The sequence below is a fragment of the Zonotrichia albicollis genome, chromosome 5, assembly GCF_047830755.1.
Source record: "Zonotrichia albicollis isolate bZonAlb1 chromosome 5, bZonAlb1.hap1, whole genome shotgun sequence".
Lineage (NCBI taxonomy): Eukaryota > Metazoa > Chordata > Aves > Passeriformes > Passerellidae > Zonotrichia > Zonotrichia albicollis.
The window spans coordinates 58,968,797-58,988,124 of record NC_133823.1 but is presented as its reverse complement, the minus strand read 5'-3'; positions in this window follow the sequence as shown (position 1 = coordinate 58,988,124).

Genomic DNA, 19,328 nt, shown 5'->3' with positions numbered 1-19,328 from the left:
AGGGGAAAGAAGTAATGGAAAAAGGATCCAGTGTTGTCCTTGGTGGTTCACAGACTCAGTTTTCTTCACAGAAATGTACTTTAACATTACATCTAAAAAAGTACATTTTAAGTCGTGCCCAACATGCAGGAAATCAGGTGATGTTATAATTGGGAATACTTGTACTTCTTTGAGTTATGGCTTATTTTCTTCTGAGTCACTGGTTGTGAAACCCAGCTCTTCTGAGTGGGAAGTTATGAAATGTGTACATTTCAAGTGCCCAAGCACCCTGTGGGTCAATCAGAATGTGGTGATGTCCTCTGTTTTATTCCAACATCGCTAATTCCATTTGCTAAGCACAATCCTAAGTGCTGACCAAGTTAACATTTAAGAGGGACAAAAATTCTATGTCAGACCTATTGTACTAAAAAAAAAAATCGTTAGGAAAGAAAAAATAGTCATTTACACAAAGGCAGACAATCTACAGTCTGTCTTTGGAAGTCCAGGGTGAATCTTCTGCAGAGTCACTCTGAAAGAGCCTTCATAAGAAGTTTGTCACAAGGAATGAAGGTGGTGTTATTTGTTCCAGAAGCCTTCCCTTCATTCAAAATCAGAGGAGAAGCTGATGTTCTTCCTGGAACACCAGGGCAGTCAGAGTGGTAGTTCAGAGTGCTTGCTGGCACACACTCAAATGATGCTGCTGCTGCTTGGGAAGTGTGAGGCAATGCTCTATCTTTCCACTTCAGAGCTTACTTTGAAACTACTGACTTAATTAAAAATATACATATATTGAATAGGAAACACTAAATAAAGTAAAGAAAGCAAGCAAATTTCAAGGGTCCTGGTTTCCTCTAACAAAAGTGCTGGATTACTCTGCAGCTATTTGGAATAATACCTGTGAAAATCTAGCATTTAGCACGAAGTGCAAACACAGAAAATGTCTTAAACACAGAATAAGAAAAAAATTCCTAGCATGTGCAAATTCTGTGAGAGGTGAACTCTGTCCAGTCACTGTTATATGTTGCAAGAAGTTATGACACAGAAAAGAAACATGTCCACATAACATCTGTGCCACAAGCTGCTTCACAGATCTCCCCCACAAAAGGGGTACCTGCTGTGCAAGTGTCAACCCCATCCTATCTGTAAGACCCAAGCCCTAGTTTAGCAAACCAAGTGCACATAAGTCACAACTAAAACAAAAATAATTACAAGGAAGTGAAAGAAATGGCCATTTATCCTGCAAAGGTGTGTCAGTGCAGTCCAAGATATATATTCACTGACAGTAATAATAATGTGATGAGGTTTGCTCTTTTATAGACACAGCTTCAAAAGACAGCAAGCATGAGCATGGCTCTCAGCTAACACCAGGAGAAAAATCTCTCTCTCTTACATTTTAATTTAATTTTTGATATTCCACAATCCAAAGAATCCACACCTAAACAATGTACATTCAAAAGGGTGGGAATCTAGAAAACAGCGATATGGCTCTTTACTGAAGAGAACAGGAATTGTTTCCATCATTTGGAAACAGAAGTGTCTATTTTCTCTTGATCAGAAACCTTGACCAAATCTAGTGGTCTATATTTGGGAACAACATGAGTGTAAATCCCTCTTCCAGATATATAAAACACAAAGCCCTGATCATAAAGAGAGAGGCCAGTGCTGATTTCAATAGGAACTGTAGCCTGAAGAGTTGTTTGGTTAAGGACTTACACCCATTCAGCTGAAAAACATGTTCCTTCTTTGTGTAGTTACCTGGAAAAATTTAAGTCCTGGCTTTATGTATTGTCTGAAAAGTATTCCTCCTATAAACATTTTAGCAGTGAACCTTATTAATGGAAACACCCAGTCAGATGTGCTTTTTGAGTATGAACTTCCATAGTGGTACAGCTGGGTATTTATTTGAAACAATGCTTGTAGCAGACTTTGACCCTGACATTACATAGGATGCTTTGATTTTGTAACAGAGGGTAAGTGCTACAACTCTGCTATTCACTAATTAATTTATTTTCCATTAAGAAGTGTAAATTTGTCTTTGAAGGCAACCACTGGCTTTTAGCTACCCTGCACTCTTCTGCCTATTACTGCCATACATACTCAGAACTTTTTTTCCCCCAATATTTCTGCTATAGTTGAGAATAGTAAAGAATAACTCCTAAGTCTACTTTGACAGGAATAAGAAAACCCCTAATTTCATGTATAAAGAAAATGGATCCTATCACAGAGTTCTCTATTACAATACTGTGTATTTAATCTAACAAGAATGATATGCAAAAAATTTAATGGAGTTACAGCAGTTAACATACTTCCAGAACCGAGTAATGAATAAAGTCATAAAGAGACAGTACTCAACAGAACCAATGCCAGGAATGGAAGGGGGAAATAAAATGTGAACCAAAGGAGTCACAAAGAGAAAACCTACAGGAAGGGCTTTCAACCATACAAAGGAAAATAAACATTTAAACACCAGGGAAATATTTTTTATGAAGCAATTATATGGCAAACAATTTTAGACAGATAGAAGTATTTGAAAGGAAAAAGAAAATCTCTTTTGGTCTTACTACAGCTGAGCAGTTCCTTCAGTATAGAATGAGTTTATTCTCATTACCACCAGGTCTCAAATTTTTTTGTCAGTACAAATGTATCCTCAGACATGAGTTAAGGGAGTTATTTTGTTGACATTTTCCATGTAACTGTGTTTTCATTAAAGTAGCTTATTACAGTTATTTTTACTGTTCCTGAAGTATCTTATTTTGACGTCCTATTTAGTTGATGTTTTGCTACAAGATGCACTGTTCTCAACATTTACTGACGTGTAAGGGGCTGCTCATCTGGAGCCTGCAGTCCTGGCACTGGGGTGAGGGCTTCAGAGCAGGGGCAGCTCCCACAGCTTCTGACCCCTTCCCAGGGGAGGCATGGCCAGAGGCAACAAGGCACAGGCAAAAATGGGGCATGAAAAAATAGAACCACCTGGGGCTTGCATTTGATTTCAGCAAGAATGCTAAAAAGTTGGATCATGTAATTTGCTTTTACTATTAAATCCCAGATAAATTTTTAAACTTTGCTTATCATAGCTGTTTTAAACTTTCACTTCTTGTCTGGAGTGTATAACTAAAAGGTTTAACTAAAGGTTAAGATAATTCATTAAAAAATAATCTCCAAAACAAAGACCTGGTGATGCTTTGGCATCAGAAATTTTTAATCACAAAAGAAACCCAATATTATTCCCCTCCTGCTAACCTTTCCTTTCACTTTTTATAGTCTCTCCCCTAACCTTACCCTGACACCACACTCCTCATTCCCCACTCCTGTTCACTCTCTGAACCAATCTTATATTCCACAGCCTCTGGTTGCCTCCCACTTTGGTCACACACGAATGCAAGTGGCACCTTCCCAGCAAACAAGTGATGGGGAAGAGGAAGAGAAGTGAAAGGAAATGTGAGAGCTCTTAAATAAATAATAATATTCACACTCTTAGGCAAACCTTAATTTATGGATTCAAGTGCTTTGGGAAAGTAAGCGATGTTGGCTCCCTTATTACTCAGACAGTTTCAATACATATTTGATTTTAAGAAACCCATTGTTTTCCTCCTACGTGGTTTGTTAACTCTTGGCTGACACTGGGCATGGTGCTGCTGGCAGCAGGACAAGCCAGAGTAATTGCTGTCAGCCAGCTGAGCATGACTGCAGAGACAGAGGCTCCATCTCGCCATCCCCACCCGTGTGCTCCTCCTGCTCCTGCGCTGTGCAGCCTCTGCCTGCTGCCTACAGGGCACACCCACACCTACTTAACTTCTCCCCAAACTAATTCCGCCAAAAAGGCAGATTTGAGGGTGGCATAAAATGAGGATTTTTTACAAAATAGATAGTCTCTCAAGAACACACTACTCAGTCAAAGGCCATATGCACTAATTCTGCACAAAAATGTGTATTCAAATAAAGTATGGAACACCTCAAACTCCAGGTGAAAAATTACCTATTATTTCATCAACGACACTGTTCTGTACTTATTGTTGCAAAATGCTTGGCAATATCTCCTTTCTGAGCCTTTATTCATGAAACAGCTTTTGGACAGCTCTAGGTGACTGACTCACCTAAAGGTGATCTGATGCCATAAGGTGAGGGAATAAATCTCTTTTCTTTGAAATTAGTTGCCATACAACTAATTGTCCAACTCCCTAATTCTGTACAAGTCCTTAAACTAGATCTGCAAAATTAACAGAAAAATCAAACCATCTGGTATTCAAGAAATATCAAACACAGTAACTTTCCTTAATGTATAGTTTATAAGGAATTACCTGTGATTATCATCTAATAAAAAGGTCTTTGAATGTATCTGGAGAAAGGCAACAAAGATGGTGAAAGGCTGGAAGGAATGTCCTGTGAGCAGCTGCTGAGGGCTCTGGGTTTGTCCATGTAGGAGAAAAGGAGGCTAAGGAGTGACTTTATTGCTCTCTGTGGCTTCCTGAGGAGGGGAAGTAAAGAGAGAAAGACAGAGAGGGAAGATCCCTTCTCCTCCCTTTTCCAGGGATAGGAGTCATGGGAATGGTTCAAAGCTGCACCAGGAAAGGTTTGGACCGGACATTAGGAGGCATTTCTTTAACAAAAGGGAAGTCAACCCCAGATCAGACTTCATAGAGAGGTGGTCAATGCCCCAGGCCTGTCAGCATTTAAGAGACATGTGGACAATGCCATAAATAACATGCTTTAACTTTTGGTCAGCCCAAATTGGTCAGGCAGTTGGACTAGATGACGATTGTAGGTCTCTTCCAACTGAGTTCTATTCTATTCTATTCTATTCTATTCTATTCTATTCTATTCTATTCTATTCTATTCTATTCCACTCCACTCCACTCCACTCCACTCCACTCCACTCCACTCCACTCCACTCCACTCCTGCCAGGATAACCAGGAAAGGAATCCAAGTCAAGTCATGTGTGAGGACAGCTCTCTCCTGTGTGAGCACTGCAGTAATTTTCTTACTGCATTAGGCAAACTAGTCTTGCTGCATAGTTGAGAGATCTTGCAATTAGGAGTGTGCCAAACATCAGAAAATTTGTCTCCTCCTTTCACAGCACCATCTCTCAGTGATGCCTGTGTCACAAAAACAGTTTCAATCCAGTCCTGCTGTCAGCCACTGAAAATGTAGATTCTTTTAGAGGATTTTATTCTTGAAAGCATGACGTTGTACATGGTGCAAGAACCATTCATACACTCCTTGCAGTAAAAATTGGATATAAGTCTCAGCCTTAAGTCACACATGAAGAAATGTAAGGCTTTTTTTCCTTAAATACTATCCCCAGGACTTTCTATAGATTTCAGGTGCCCATCTTCAAGATACATGCAATGAGTGACTTCACTAGAATAAGAAGACATAGGTTCTTATAAGCTTTTGAAAGATTAAATCTCCTGTTCACACACAATTACAGTTCCTATTGACTCAGAAGTGCAAATGTGTGTATTTAAGGCATTAAATTGACCAAGGCATGCAGGCAGTGGCTGCTTTTTAATTGTTTACAGTTCATCCTTTTACACAAATATTTTTAGCTTTATAAGGGGTTATTAAGGGAGTAACAAGACCAATAATTGCTTTTACAAAGGAAGACTGTAATAGACACAAGGCAAACCTGAAGAGTAACCCAAGACAGAAAGGATTTCCTCTTGTGCAGGGATTTTGCTGTTTGCTTCCCTTAAAGGTCAGAAAGTGATGGCCTTTTATTGCATTGTGTCTCTTTATATGAAAAATCATAGAATCATAGAATGGCCTAAGTTGGAAGGGACCTTAAAGAGACTGCCTGGTTCCCACCTCTCTGTGTGGGCAGGGACACATTTCATTAGACCAGGCTGCTCCAAGCCCCATCCAACCTGACCTTGAACACCTCCAGGGATGAGGCATCCACAGCTTCTCTGGACAACCTGTTCCAGTGCCTCACCACCCTCATGGGGAAGAGTTTCTTCTGAACATCTCATGCAGACCTGCCCTCTTTCAATTTAAAACAATTGCCCTTTGTCCTGTCACTCTCTGCTTATGAAAAATCCCTCTCCATCCTTTTGTAAGGCCTGGAATCTATAAAGGCTTTTTCTACTGAGAACACCAAGCAGAACTCAAAGATATTAAATAAATATCCAAACCTTTGGGCTCAGTGATGGCATGGTCACACATGCAAAATATTCTCTGTTGTATTCTTAAGCTGAATTAATGAAACAGGAATTTGAACATTTCTTGGAAATACAAAGCAATACTTCAAGGATATCTGAATACATCATCAGCTATTTTTCCTAAAGGAAGCAGATCTCAGCTTTGGCTGGTTGCTCAAGTGCGAAGAGGAAATACTACAGCAAAGACCTTCTTTCTTTAAAGAGTGGATCATGTTAGCTTTTAAAAGCATTATAAACAATTCCTCTGTTCAGGAAAATATAATTTTATCTCTCTAAAAAATTAATTGATAAACCACTGGCTATGTAGTTTGGCTGCTCTTTAAAACCATTTCAAACTTAGTCCCAGATAATATGCTCATTGATAAGCTGGAAATTTCTGGCATAATATGACCTAATTAACCTCTTGCTTTTTAAGTCCTGCAAAACATCTCTATCAGTTGGCAGAAACACAGTCTTAATAATAATTTAGTGTATTTTCATTGAAGTTTCTGCACTTTCCATAAAAATTATACTATTGCAAACCTATGACTTCCATTACTTTCAAATTAAGTGTTTCTTTGTTTAAGTAACAAGCATAAATTAGCTCAGCAAGAGGAGAAGAATTGCTTCTTAATTGTACTGGAAGAACTTTTTTTTTAAACCTGAAGGTAACAAGTGTCATTTTGCATATATTAAGATTTAAAGAGGTGCTTTTGTTACAGCTGATGTGTAACTCAAGACTTTCAGAGTTGTAAAACTGTAACTTTATGCTAATTTATATAAATAATGTATAGCCCTTTTACAATACCTTACCTGCTGTCCTTGATCCTCACACCATGCTTGGATTGGTCTGCTATTTTTTAATCAGCTCTGTCTCCACAGGTCTTCTAAACTGTCCCTGGTTCCAGGAAATAAGATTTGACCTGCCAGCCTTCATCCCTGTCAGTCCCAGCAAGGCTTGGCACATGTCGTGTGCCACAGAGCACATTCTTTCATTATTAGGAGAGTTTGGTTCTTCATTTGAAAAATACTCTTGAACAAAATTAAAAAGTATGAAATACAGAGCTTGTGATATTCAGAGCTGGTGAAGGCAGACATTTCAGATAATTGTTATGTATGACTTTTCCCCAGTCTGAAGCCCTTGATCAGGAGTAATTGTTCCATGCTTGCGGCTGTTCTTCTCACTGAAACAGCAGCAGGAATAACAACCAGGATCCTTTTTCAGCCCAGGTGCACTAAGGGCAGCAGGGACCCCTGTGCATAGAATGAAAGCCTGTGTGAGGCACCCACAGTGAAGCTCAGTGTGCAGAGACAAGCATGGAGGGGGTGCCGATGGGGCAGAGCTGCCCACCTGCCCTCAGGGACAGGGTCACGGCCGTGCTCCCTCAAGGATGACAAACACACACCACAGCAGGTACACAGCAGGGTCCTGGCAGCAGCTGGGCATCACTTTCTAGATGTGGTGCCTTGGGAAACACATGGCTGTTTCTCAGGAGTGAATAGATAGTGTCATAAAATACAAGCCCTGGAAAACTGGAAAATGGGAACACAGCAAACTGCCAAGTGTGAACTGGTAGGGTTCACACCATGATTGCACACACCAAACAAGGGCACAAGGCTCAATCCAATTCCCCTTTTGCACACAGAAGCAGTCCCCATAAATGCTGTTTCCAGCTGCAGTGTGCCTTTCACATGTGTGATACATAATGCACTTGTCTGGTAAACTGGAAGTGCTCTTCTGTACCTGGACATTACAGAGATTAAGACAGCAAACCATCACAATAAAGAGTAGAATGAAGAAGGAGAAATAGCTTTTAGAACCCATTTATTTGTAATATCAAGCATGCCTTTTAATATCAAGTTTGCCTTTTACTGACTTACTGATATTTCCTCTGAAAAGTCACTGACTCCCATAGTTTCTGAAATGTGTCATATTTACTATGCAGAAGATTCAGCTGCTGGTCTTGCATTTTGAAAATTAAAGCAGATCATAAAATGGCATTAGTGCAAAGCCAGCATGATCTGTTCAGGAGGCATATAGAACAGCTTCCAGCATTTTGTGTAATCATTAAACAAAATACATAAGGCTAATTTGCCTGACAACAGTATAATAATACTTGATTTTTGCATAGTGCATTTCACATTAAAGGGAATCAATCTGTTGAATGTATAAGATGCATGTTGAAGATACAAGATTAAGACAGCTATAGGTTAAGAGCAATTTCTGGTGAAGGACAAGATAATGCAGCCTGAGACAGGTGCCATACCCAGATACTGGCACATCTCTGTAATCCTTGTTTTAAAGTTTCCTGTTTCAGGTGGTCCTGAGCTTAAAATTATTCTCTGAAAGCAAAGACAGGGAGATGCCCATTTGAACAATCATTTCTGAGAATTTTCTGTCCTTGAACTACTTTCTAAAAAGAAGTGGTTTGGTGGCAGCTTTATCCTGGACAGTAAGCACAGGCACATTGGAGTGGCCAGTTTGAGATGGCTGACAAACTTCCTGCTGAATTCTTTCAAATGTGCCACCTTTCAGTAAGGTGACAGATTCATATCATCCCCACCAGTGGGGTAGCTTCCTCTGACTCCCAGCATCCCCTTGGCCTCCAGGTCAGGCTGCCTGCAGCGCCTCAGCTCCTGCTGCCACAATTTGACACAGTATTTGGGTTTACACAAGCTTCAAGGTAACAGTGGGAACCTTCCTGCCCTAGCCACAGTCCTTGCTGGGACTCTTTGCTTTGAACTGGACCCCCAGAGCACTTTCAGTGCAGAGAACTCCACCATCAAACCCCTTGCTCCCCATTCTGCCCATGCCTCAGCCCCTCCCAGGGCAGCCTGAGCAGAGCAGCCACAGCTCTCTGGCACTGCCAAGAGAAGGGAATTCACTGCGGGAGGGAGCAGCCCCAGACTCCCAGTGCTCCAGGTGCAGGGGTGGCAGCTGCTCCAAAGGATGCAGGAGCAGCCCAGCACACACTGCTGCTCCCTCCATGCAGCTGCCCCAGCACAGTGTGCCAGCACCCACCAAGGGACACCATCCCTCATCCCTGGGGGACAAACTGGGGTTTAAGCTCGGGGCTGGGGAGGAGCTGGCAGGGCTGGGGAATGGCACAGCAGGGCCACCAAGCCCCTAGCTGCATTTCTGACAGCGAGCTGTGTCTGCAAGCACACGCGTGCAGGCTGTGCTCTGCCAGGACAGGCAAGGGAGGGAGGGAAGGAGGCTGAGGTGCTCTCTGCTCTCAGGGCAGCAGCTGGCCCTCACCCCCAGCCAGAGGCAAACCCAGCTGTGCTGTGATCTGCTGCCACACAGAAACGTGCACCAGCTCTGCTGAGCAGGGTCACATGTGCAGCTCTCATCCTCCCCAAAGGTTTACAACTTGCCAGCAGGAATGAAAGCTCACAGGCCTGGAGGTTCAGGGTGTAACTTGCACATGCTTAGTCTCGTCCACAGATCCTGGTGATACAGTAAATTCTTCACAGATAAGAAAATGCACAGGTTTTTTTGTGGGCTTTGGTTTGCAGGAATTGCAAGATGTGTTTTGTGAGATAACCTCTATCTTATCTTTATTTTTTCTGTTCTAAAGTAGAACAGTCTGGATACTAAAGCCATTTCTGCCACAATATTAACCCCATCAGGTAAAACAAGCTTCACAAAAAGAATTTAAGCCTTGGCCTGGGATTCAAGGAGTTAAAATGTGGCATTAGTGCTACAACAGAGTTTCTAGCACTGGAAGATGTCTCCTTCCACACTACAGCAGGCAGAGAGCCAGAAATAGCTTGATAAACTACTCTCCCTGCTACTCTCCCTACTTCTCTCCTTCTAAACTGTTCTCCTTTCTCTGGCTGAACCAAACAATGGTTGACTGCTAATACTCTTGCCATCCGCTCATTTTGGATATCTATATATGACTGATTTCTAGTACTGCAGTCCTCATGTGTTTTTTGGCATAATACTCAGGACCAATACCAAGTGACTGACACATGTCTGCCAGATACCTCCTCACCAGCATCACACTTCTCACACTAATAGTTCTCCAGATTTAGGTATCACTTTTTTTTTCTGAGAATATATTCAGTTTCATAGGAGCACAGATGAGGAATTCAGCAGGACTAGACAAGAGATGTTTTTACTCAAAACATTAGTAGGTTAACACACCCACCTGCACCCAACTTTGTTTTGTCAACCTCCATATGTTCATAATTTTTGTCTCAATATTTTTTCTAAGGCCTTGCACACTACAACATGCCTGAATTGTTTTGGTCACCATTTTCTCCCTTCTTTCAAGGATAACATGCTACACTTGCTACTTCCAGTCTCGTTATCTCCCTCCTGGGCTGGCAGCCATTTAAGCCATCTGACCCACATTCCCCCTGACCTTTATTACAGAATTTCTTCTCCCAAATGACCAGCCTCCCCAGTGCACTAGAGCCATTTTAGGTGTGGTCTATACATTCCCACCCTCCTGGCCCTAATTGCTTCCCTGTGTTTTCCCCCGGGAAGAGAAATATTTTTTTCTTTTTCCCCTCAAAGGCACACCATTAACCTGGTGATCAACAGGATACAGATACCCCCATCCCTGCATTTCTTTTAGTGGTACAGAAAGGAAGAGACCATTTGAGGCATGTTTAACAAATCCAGTTACCCAAAGCACATAATGGAGTAGATCTTCTCTGCTGAGGGGTACAAGCAAAGACAAACTATCTGCTATTAAAGACAAAATACAAACCTATCATTTTCACAGACAGAAAAGGCTTGTATGGAGGATTTGCTCCTTTACACTCATGAGCCTTTTGAGGTTCTCAGCTTTTGAACATAGTAATACTTTATAGAAAAAACTATTCTGAAATCCCCTTTAAGTAGGTCTCAAAGGTAAGGACTGCCTTACAGAGCATGTCATCACCTCAGCTGCCATTACATCACACAATAGCATGTAAGAGCACACTGAATTTGGGGTTGCATGGAACTCACCAGTATTCACCCAATGCCATTTCATAAAAAACAGTGTTTCCTGAGAAAAAGTGCCTGAGAAGAACAATGGGGCTCAGTTTTAGTCATTAAAGTAAATAATACTTTCCTACCTGACAGCAGAGAAATGTTATTGAAGCGTGTCACACAGAGCAGCTGGCAGAGCCTTCACCTGGGGCAGCCTTCATCCTGTGCCAAGCCACACAGTCACACCTCTGCAAGGGGCATGCCCAGAGCAGGACACTGCTCACAGCCACAGCCACAGCAGGCACAGCCAGCTCAGGAGGGCTGCTGAACCTTCTACACCCACCCTGAAGTGAAAAGGCCAGGGCAGGGGCCTTTCCTCCTCCAAGGAGGAGGAACCACTCCATAGACCATGAATATAGAACTAGCAGGTGAAATGCTTATAGGAAAGTCCTCTCACCTTTCGTGGAAACTTGGTCAGGCTTGCCAGCACAATTTGATCCTTGTCCCATACAGAAATCACTGGGTAGGAAAAGCAGTGTGTCAGCTCTCAGAAATTCTGAGAAGGAAACAACTCAAAGTCCCCCTACCTTTAAGCCCTGTCAAATACCTTTGGGGTTTTTACATTTGATTCAAAACATCTTGTGTAATTTATTACTTATCTTTTGTAGAAGGCCAGCACAGTAAACATGGACTTGTATTCAGCAATGGTGTACATAAGGGTAATCAGGAAATTGGAATGGAAATTAGGTACATGAAGATGATCATCACAGCTTGATGGAAGAACATAATAATCCCGTGTCTTATTTGCCATATATTCAGGGGTTTGTCATTTGAGCACCTCAAGAGAAATGAGAGCAGATCACTCAAGGTGCCTTTCTGAATTATTCTGTAAAACTCAAGGAGTCAGGAAAGGAGGTCAGAGGTGGAGGTAGGTGTTTGGGACCTATGACTTACTAGAGAATGCTGATTCATCAAAACTTTTTGTGATTCATATGTTTTATAGCAATAAAACTTCAGAAGGAAAGGTTCTTGGATGGAAAATTGCTGTTCAAAAAAGAGGCAAGATTTGTGGGATGTGAGCCCAGAAATTTTAGGTCATGAGTAACTCCCAGTAAGGCTTGATTGTACATTCTCTTCTGGCCACAGCTGGCCATGCAAACAACTATAGACAGGGTCACTGGGAGAGCAACTGCTGGGGACAAGAGCTACTTGAGATAATTTTCCCTTGAGAAGGTTAGGAGTTGATTGCCCAAGCAACTGTGCAGCAAAACTGACTTTGGAGCAGAGACAGCCATCCCCTCATTTAGCTACCCCAGGTGCCCTTCATACAGAGAGAAGTGACCAAAAATTTCAATAGCAACCAGCATATAGAACTTTTATGTTTGACACCAAATACCAATTGCCTGGTCAGTAAGACTAAAAAGAAACCATAAAACTAGAATTATTTTTTTTATTAACCCTGTAGTCAGAAAATGGTTGCCCATATCAGATGTGTATCAGTCTTTGAGGATACTGAGGACCCATGTTCTGCATCCTAATAATAGCAATTCACAACAAAGATTTTAATTTTTGTTTTTTAACCCAAGCATTTATAGGGAAACAAAATAAAGGTCATAATAAATGAAAGTTTAGAAGTTAAAAGTTCAAAGAAGGCAAGGAAGAAAGGAAAAAAAATATGGGTATAGCCAATTATTACAGTAGCATGTGAAGAATGTAGTTAAATGCAAAACTTACTGTGCTTTTAAATAGCCCAAAATAAACAGATGTACAAAGCCATTTCCAATTTTGATAATTTCCTTAAACATGTCTCTTCTACTGACTCACAGGAGTAATTTAAGGACAACACTTTTAAGAGATGCTCCTGTGGAAACACCTTCCTCATGCTGTTGCTTGCCATATATTTCAGATATAAAAGCAAAACCACATGACAATTACTCCTTTCTTTGAGCATCAGTTTACATTAAAATTCCCTTTCCTTGAGACTACTGCCCTTACATTTTTATGATTCAGATGTTTGAACTTGATTAGATCTAGCAGTGACTGCTTGCAACAACAACAAGCAATGCCAAGAAAAGGCAAAAAGTACTTAGAGCTGTGTGGGCATCATCAAACAACCCAAAGATCTATAGAATTTAATGGCATTACCAAAAGCTGGTATTTGTAGTGATACACCAACAAGAAAGTACATTGTGTTTCTAGTGCTGATCTTAACTTTCCCTCTTTAGACAAATACAGCTTCTCTGTAAAACCCTTGTTTTTACTTTCTAGTCCTTGACAATCCATGGAGAGAGACCGGCTTTTCCAGAAGGTGTTCAGAAGGTAGCAGCATACCACAGGCCTCCTACAAAAACAGCTTTTTTTTCCTCTCCTAATTGAAGAGGCAGCATACAAAAGTGCTTATTTGAATTCTTTCCCTAAACTCATTTTCTGAACTCAAGCAGCACCCTGTGACCCCTGCTGACAGGTGGGTTATGTCAGGACAAGAACTCTGGTATCCTGAGCTGCCAGAAGGCAGTGATAAGAATCTTCCCTGGCCACTGGATCAGGCTAAGGACTCAATGATTTTAGACACAGCATGGTGAGCTTCTCCTTGGCAAGATGGAGCTTCCTGTGCAAAGGCAGAGGGCTAAGGCCAGAACCCAGGAAAAGAATATCACCATGAATGGTAGGAGATAATCCATCAAAAAGAAGAAAAGAGGGGATGGGGTGGAAATCCATGCCATGTTTCCAGTAAGGATGTAGGCTAGACCACAATCTGAACTCAGTGTCTACCAATGACCTTCACAGAGGTCTAAGATATATTTACATGTTCAGTGCAGTCAATATTTAGGCTTTTTAATCTACTGCTAAACCAGCTCCAGAACTGAAACAGAGCAACAGCATCTCCCAAGTGGTGCTGCAGAGAGGACATTGTACAATCCCATCCTGCAGCAGCAATGCTCTCCAGGGGCCCCTGCACTGTGGCATTGAAACACATCGATTTCTCTTGGAGACTTCAGCCAGGATGATGCAGAGGGCTTGGCAAACACCAGCAGCTTTCAGCAGGGTGAAGAAATATTGGATGTTGACTTTTCATTGACACAGTTCAGGAAAGAAATGTCGTGGGATATTTAAATAGGCTAAATACTCAAGAGTTCTCATCTGTGTCTGACTGTTGATTGTACACACTACAGAAACCTCAGCTTTACCTCTGGTGACAAACAGCATGCAAGGAATGGGGAGATTACAAGCCAGCTTCCCATGACTGCAAGAGAAAAAAAAAAAGGATAAATTAGATGTTACTTTTCAAAATAATGTTTATTTCCCTTTTAATCAGAGAATCAGTTCTGTCCAGTTAAGATAAAAACCCAAGCCAAACATAACCAATATCTCCTCAGCTCAAGGAAGTGAGAGGAATATTAGATTTAAGATAAAAGACACCCTAAAATATGAGTTTCTGTTCTAACTCCACTGTGTTCATCTTTCTGCAGTAGCAGAACTTTTTAGGTTAAAAAAATAAAAAGGCATGACAGGCTCCTGGTCAATGTCAAGGGTAGTCCAGTTTCACTGTTTGCACTAGCTCAAGTTTCTAGGTTGAATTTTCTGTAGTTCATTTCTGGTATTTCTAAAAGAATCTGAAAGAGGTTGCATCAGCTTTTAAGGAGCTGTACCTGTTGCTCTGGGTTTATGTGTATGTTGCAAAATTCTTTTATGTTTATTTTAACTACTCTCAAAATTCAACTTGCCTTCTAAAGCAGTTTTCTTTATTCCAGAAGTAACATTAAGTCTTTAAATAGATATTTTTACCAGCTGCTGAACAGCAGCATGTCTCAGGCTCCTTGCTTGCTTGCGCTGGTCTCCAGAAACTGCTGGGACAGAGCCCAGATGCCTCTGAGAGAGCAGAAATTCAGAGGGGTTGGTGATGCCACCACACCAGGGCTAAGCAGTGTCTGAACTACCAGGTGACAGTGATGGGGTGCAGCATTTCTGTGCTGCAACTGCCTTGATTTGGGCTCCAAACACCCAGCTCTGTACAAAGGCACTGTTTGTGAGCAGAGGAGCCTGAGTTGGCACTATTCACGTCTTTCCTGAGCCATTACTCAGTGTCTGGTGCAGACCCATCCTCTGTGATTTAGAAGCCCAAATTCCACAGACATCTAATGAGGCTGTTTCTGACATTGCTAAGGATTTAATTTTACTATGACAAACACTCACCTTCTGCCCAGAACAGACAAGTTACAGGCTCACATGAGGAACCACAACAGCACACGTTTCAGGGCACCTCTTCAGTGTCCCTTCTTCTCTTAGCTGCTTATGTGGTTGATCACCAACAGTCTTCATGACTCTGAATATAATTAAAATATATAATAAAGCCGTGTATTAACAAAAATATTCAATAATATGAAATTGTTCCATTTTAAAAATCTAGCCATTAAAATAAGAATAAAGAGAATAGGCAGGGGTGGGACTTCAGGCAGTGAGAGACAGATCAGCACGGGCAGCAGGGCTCCAGACTTGCACTTGGCAGCTGTGCAATTTCCACAGCAACAGAGGATGCTCAGAATTAGCTGACAAGAGGCTCAACCTCTGAGGCATTGATCATATTAAATACTGTAATATGGGCTCCATACAATTGCACTTCAGCACAAAACTCCTGCAGAACCATCTTTCTCCTTTTCTGTGCCTCTATGCTCTGTTATTCACTTGTTAAGATTTTCACGCAACACAGGTAGTATTTTCACCATCATTTGTAACACTCATGCCTGGAGTGCTTTGCTAAGAGCAACTTGTTTTGTTCTTGTGTCTTCTCCTCAGTGCTAACAACCTCGTAGCCAACAAAACAGATGGAGCTGAAATACAGCTCCAGCAGAAGAGTGATATTAATGGACTCCCCCCATTTCACACAATGGGAAAAGAACATAAAAAAGGAATATAATATCAGAATATAATTTTTCACATCAGCTCCACTTCTACTTTGCAGTATCAGAATGACCAAATGCCTCCAGCTGAGATGTCACTGAACCACAGATAAAGACAAAAGCTGAGAACCCTCAGGTTTTTCTGGCCTCTGAAAATGTCAGATTCTGCAGACTAAGCCTTGAACATCTAACCTTGCTTCATTCCTGAGGAGACAGCTTTATGATCTCATTAAAAGAATTGTTTTGTTTGGAAAGCTTGTTAGCCTTCCAGACAGAGTCAGCTTAGCTGAAGCTATCTATCAACGTTTTGATTTCAAAAAAGATAGACCAAATAAAAAGGCTAGGCAAACACCAGCCAAATAAAAAAGCTTACATACTCATGGTTCCCAGGTACTCTCTTTGTTTTCTTTGGCTTTTAAGTCATGATTATTCATTGCTATTTTTAGCACCAGCCACATGTTTCTCTGAATATTAAATAAACTAGCAGCATCACATTCCTACAAGGAAAGGAAAGTCACACAATACAGCACCTCAGCCTAGTTCCTAGTATGGAAAGAGTGAGTCCAAGTGAATGAATAATACCCCCTGTGAGGTTTGCAGGTACTGTGCCTTGACCAGACACGTTCAGGTACGAGCTGGTGTAGAATTGGCCCCAGTATGTTCATTCCTGGGCCATTGATCAAAAGGCACAGTTTTGGGTCAGCAGCACCAGCTCCCCACCCACTGATTTCTCAGGGAGGAGCTGCAGCTTCCTCCTTCATAAAAATAAAATTTTAAGAGAGGTAGATCTGGATAAAACAGCCTTTGCAAGAAATAACTTTGAAAACAACAACAAACAAACAGCAGGTTTTAGTGCTGTATAGTACCCAGCACTACAGGTATTTGCAATTCTGACCAATTAAGCACTGCATGTTCAGGATGTCTAAAGTATAGGTCTAATTTTGGAAAATTGAGGAAGTTGAGGGAGTACAAACCAGCAAGCATTGGTTTGCATAGCAGACATTGCAGGAAAGAGGGGCAAGTGCAAGGCTGCAGTTCCATTTCCTCACTCATAGTAAACAGCCCATTTCTCACTAGAGTAGGAGTTAAATCAGCTGGCCAATAGAAAAGCTATCTCAGCATTAATATTAGAATATCATAGATGTATTTTCCATTTGTAGACCTGGACCTGCTCCAGGAAGACAAGATGAAACAGTCCCTTAAAAACTCAGGGAAGGAGAACCAGCAAAACGCTTGAGTGAATTGTCCCTGGTGGAGAAAGAAGCAATGGCACTGCCACTAGTTTATTAATAAGTTAGAGACTGCCCTCCACTCTGCTTTCTCCTCCAGAGACTGCAGCTGCCGTACCTTGTTGCTTAATTGTGATTATAGTTTTGGTTGTTTCAGTGCCTGAGAACACCTATAACCTTGAAATACATGTAAGAAAGTGTAGAGCTCCCTAAAAGCAACAATTTAGGAAAAATTTAGTATTGATGTAAGAGAAAATTATTATTTATTATCTCTTCTGATTTGCACAGCTGCAATTTCTGAACTTGACCAAATAACTTGTCATCAAACCCATAATTTTAGATTAAGTTAAAGCAACTAGGAAATAGAAAATACTTAATTGTGAACAAAGAGACCAGAAGATGAAAAAGGCAGTAAGTGCTTTAATTGACTGTTTCCAGGTAAATGATCCTCAGTTAAAACCATGAATGGCACACAAAGCCTCTCTGTCCATCAATAATGGCTTGAATATTTTTCCTCATACAGTGGAATTAGGTATCTGGTAGTAATCAAATTCTGGTTTGAGCATACTTATAACTGTCTGCCAACCTGCCAAACTGAAAATAAATTGGGAAAATTGGAATTTAAGGGCAGAGCAAGTAATTTTTCCAAGATAATTTTTTACTTCAGAACTGAATGCTGAAGTCAAATCCATGTACAAATCCATTTTTTCATTTTCTGTATTCATTCTACTATGATTATTATTAGAAGATAAATTTTAATGGCTTTTAAATTGTAAATAGACATTCACATTCACAGATAAGAAATACAAATTATGTTATAACGCGCAAGAAAAAAGGTTGCAAAAATTAAAGAATGGTTTCCATGTCAATTTGTTTTGTCCTATGGTTTCTCCTCCATTATTTATCTTACACGTTCCTACTACCAGACCTTTCCCACGTCAAGCCAATGTGTTTACATTAAAGAATATGACAGCAGTGGCTGACAATAGCTGTGTGTACCAACACCCTTTTCCCATAGCTGGTAAAGTTTTAATTCATCTCCACCATGTATTTACATTTGGAACTGCATCACCTGTGACCATCTGATATCACCTATGCTGGCTGATAGTCAAAGATTTACTTCCCCACAGGCAAACAGCTGGATCACACAAGCCTTGTTCACACTCAGCTCTGCTCACCATACCTGGGTTATAACATCACCAGGGATGCACTGAAACACTACATATTCCCACCAGAAAGAGAAAATCAAGTGTGTTGCCATAGAAATTATGCAATCCCTTTGCCTAACCATGAATTTCTGCTCAACAAATGACAACCAAGCACCTTTTTTTTATTGTCTTTGCTTTTTAAATCTTTACTCTTTCCAGAAGGTGTTTACATACATAAATCCAAAGGGTGCTCAGTAATAAGGAGAGCCAGGTTATGCACAGTTTCCCCAGAGGAGACAGAGGGTGTAAAAGTGCCCCATGCAGGAGAGGGTGTGAGATGCAAAGCTGTGTTTCGTGTCAGGTACAAACAGGCGACGTGTGTACTTGTGATTGCAATATGAGTGGACACCAACAATGGGATAGTTGTGAATTCTAATAATAACTGAGGAAAATAAAGCATGGAAAAAGGCCTTTGAACCTATCTTTTGTTTGCAATTAACCCTAGTTGATTTAGGAGCACTGGAATTAAGGTGTTAAAGATGTTGCTTTTTCCTTGCATTTAATCCATAAAAAGCTCTGCAATAATCACCTTTTGAAGTATAATTTTAGAATATTACTTGTATCCTTGAAACTATAGCTTTGGAATATATATAAAGGAAATGTGCTTATCTCACACATTATTGAAGCAGAGAAAAACAGCTTGAGAAAGGAAGATGAACATCACCTTAAGGATTTATGATTTTGACCAAAGGGAAGCTGGACATCACTGTAATGAGATTTATAGTCTCTGCAATTAAAAGGTGGACACACATCTGGGGAGCTGGACCCCACCAGATTCGTCTTTCTTCTTTTGGAAACTGGACCGTCACCATCTGGGGATACTCCTTTGAGATACATCCTGAGAAATTAAAATCACAATAGTGTATAGAATTGTGATGTAATAATTTGGAATAAAAATTGCTGATGAGTAAAAAATTGGAAATAGAAACTGCTGAAAAAAACTGAT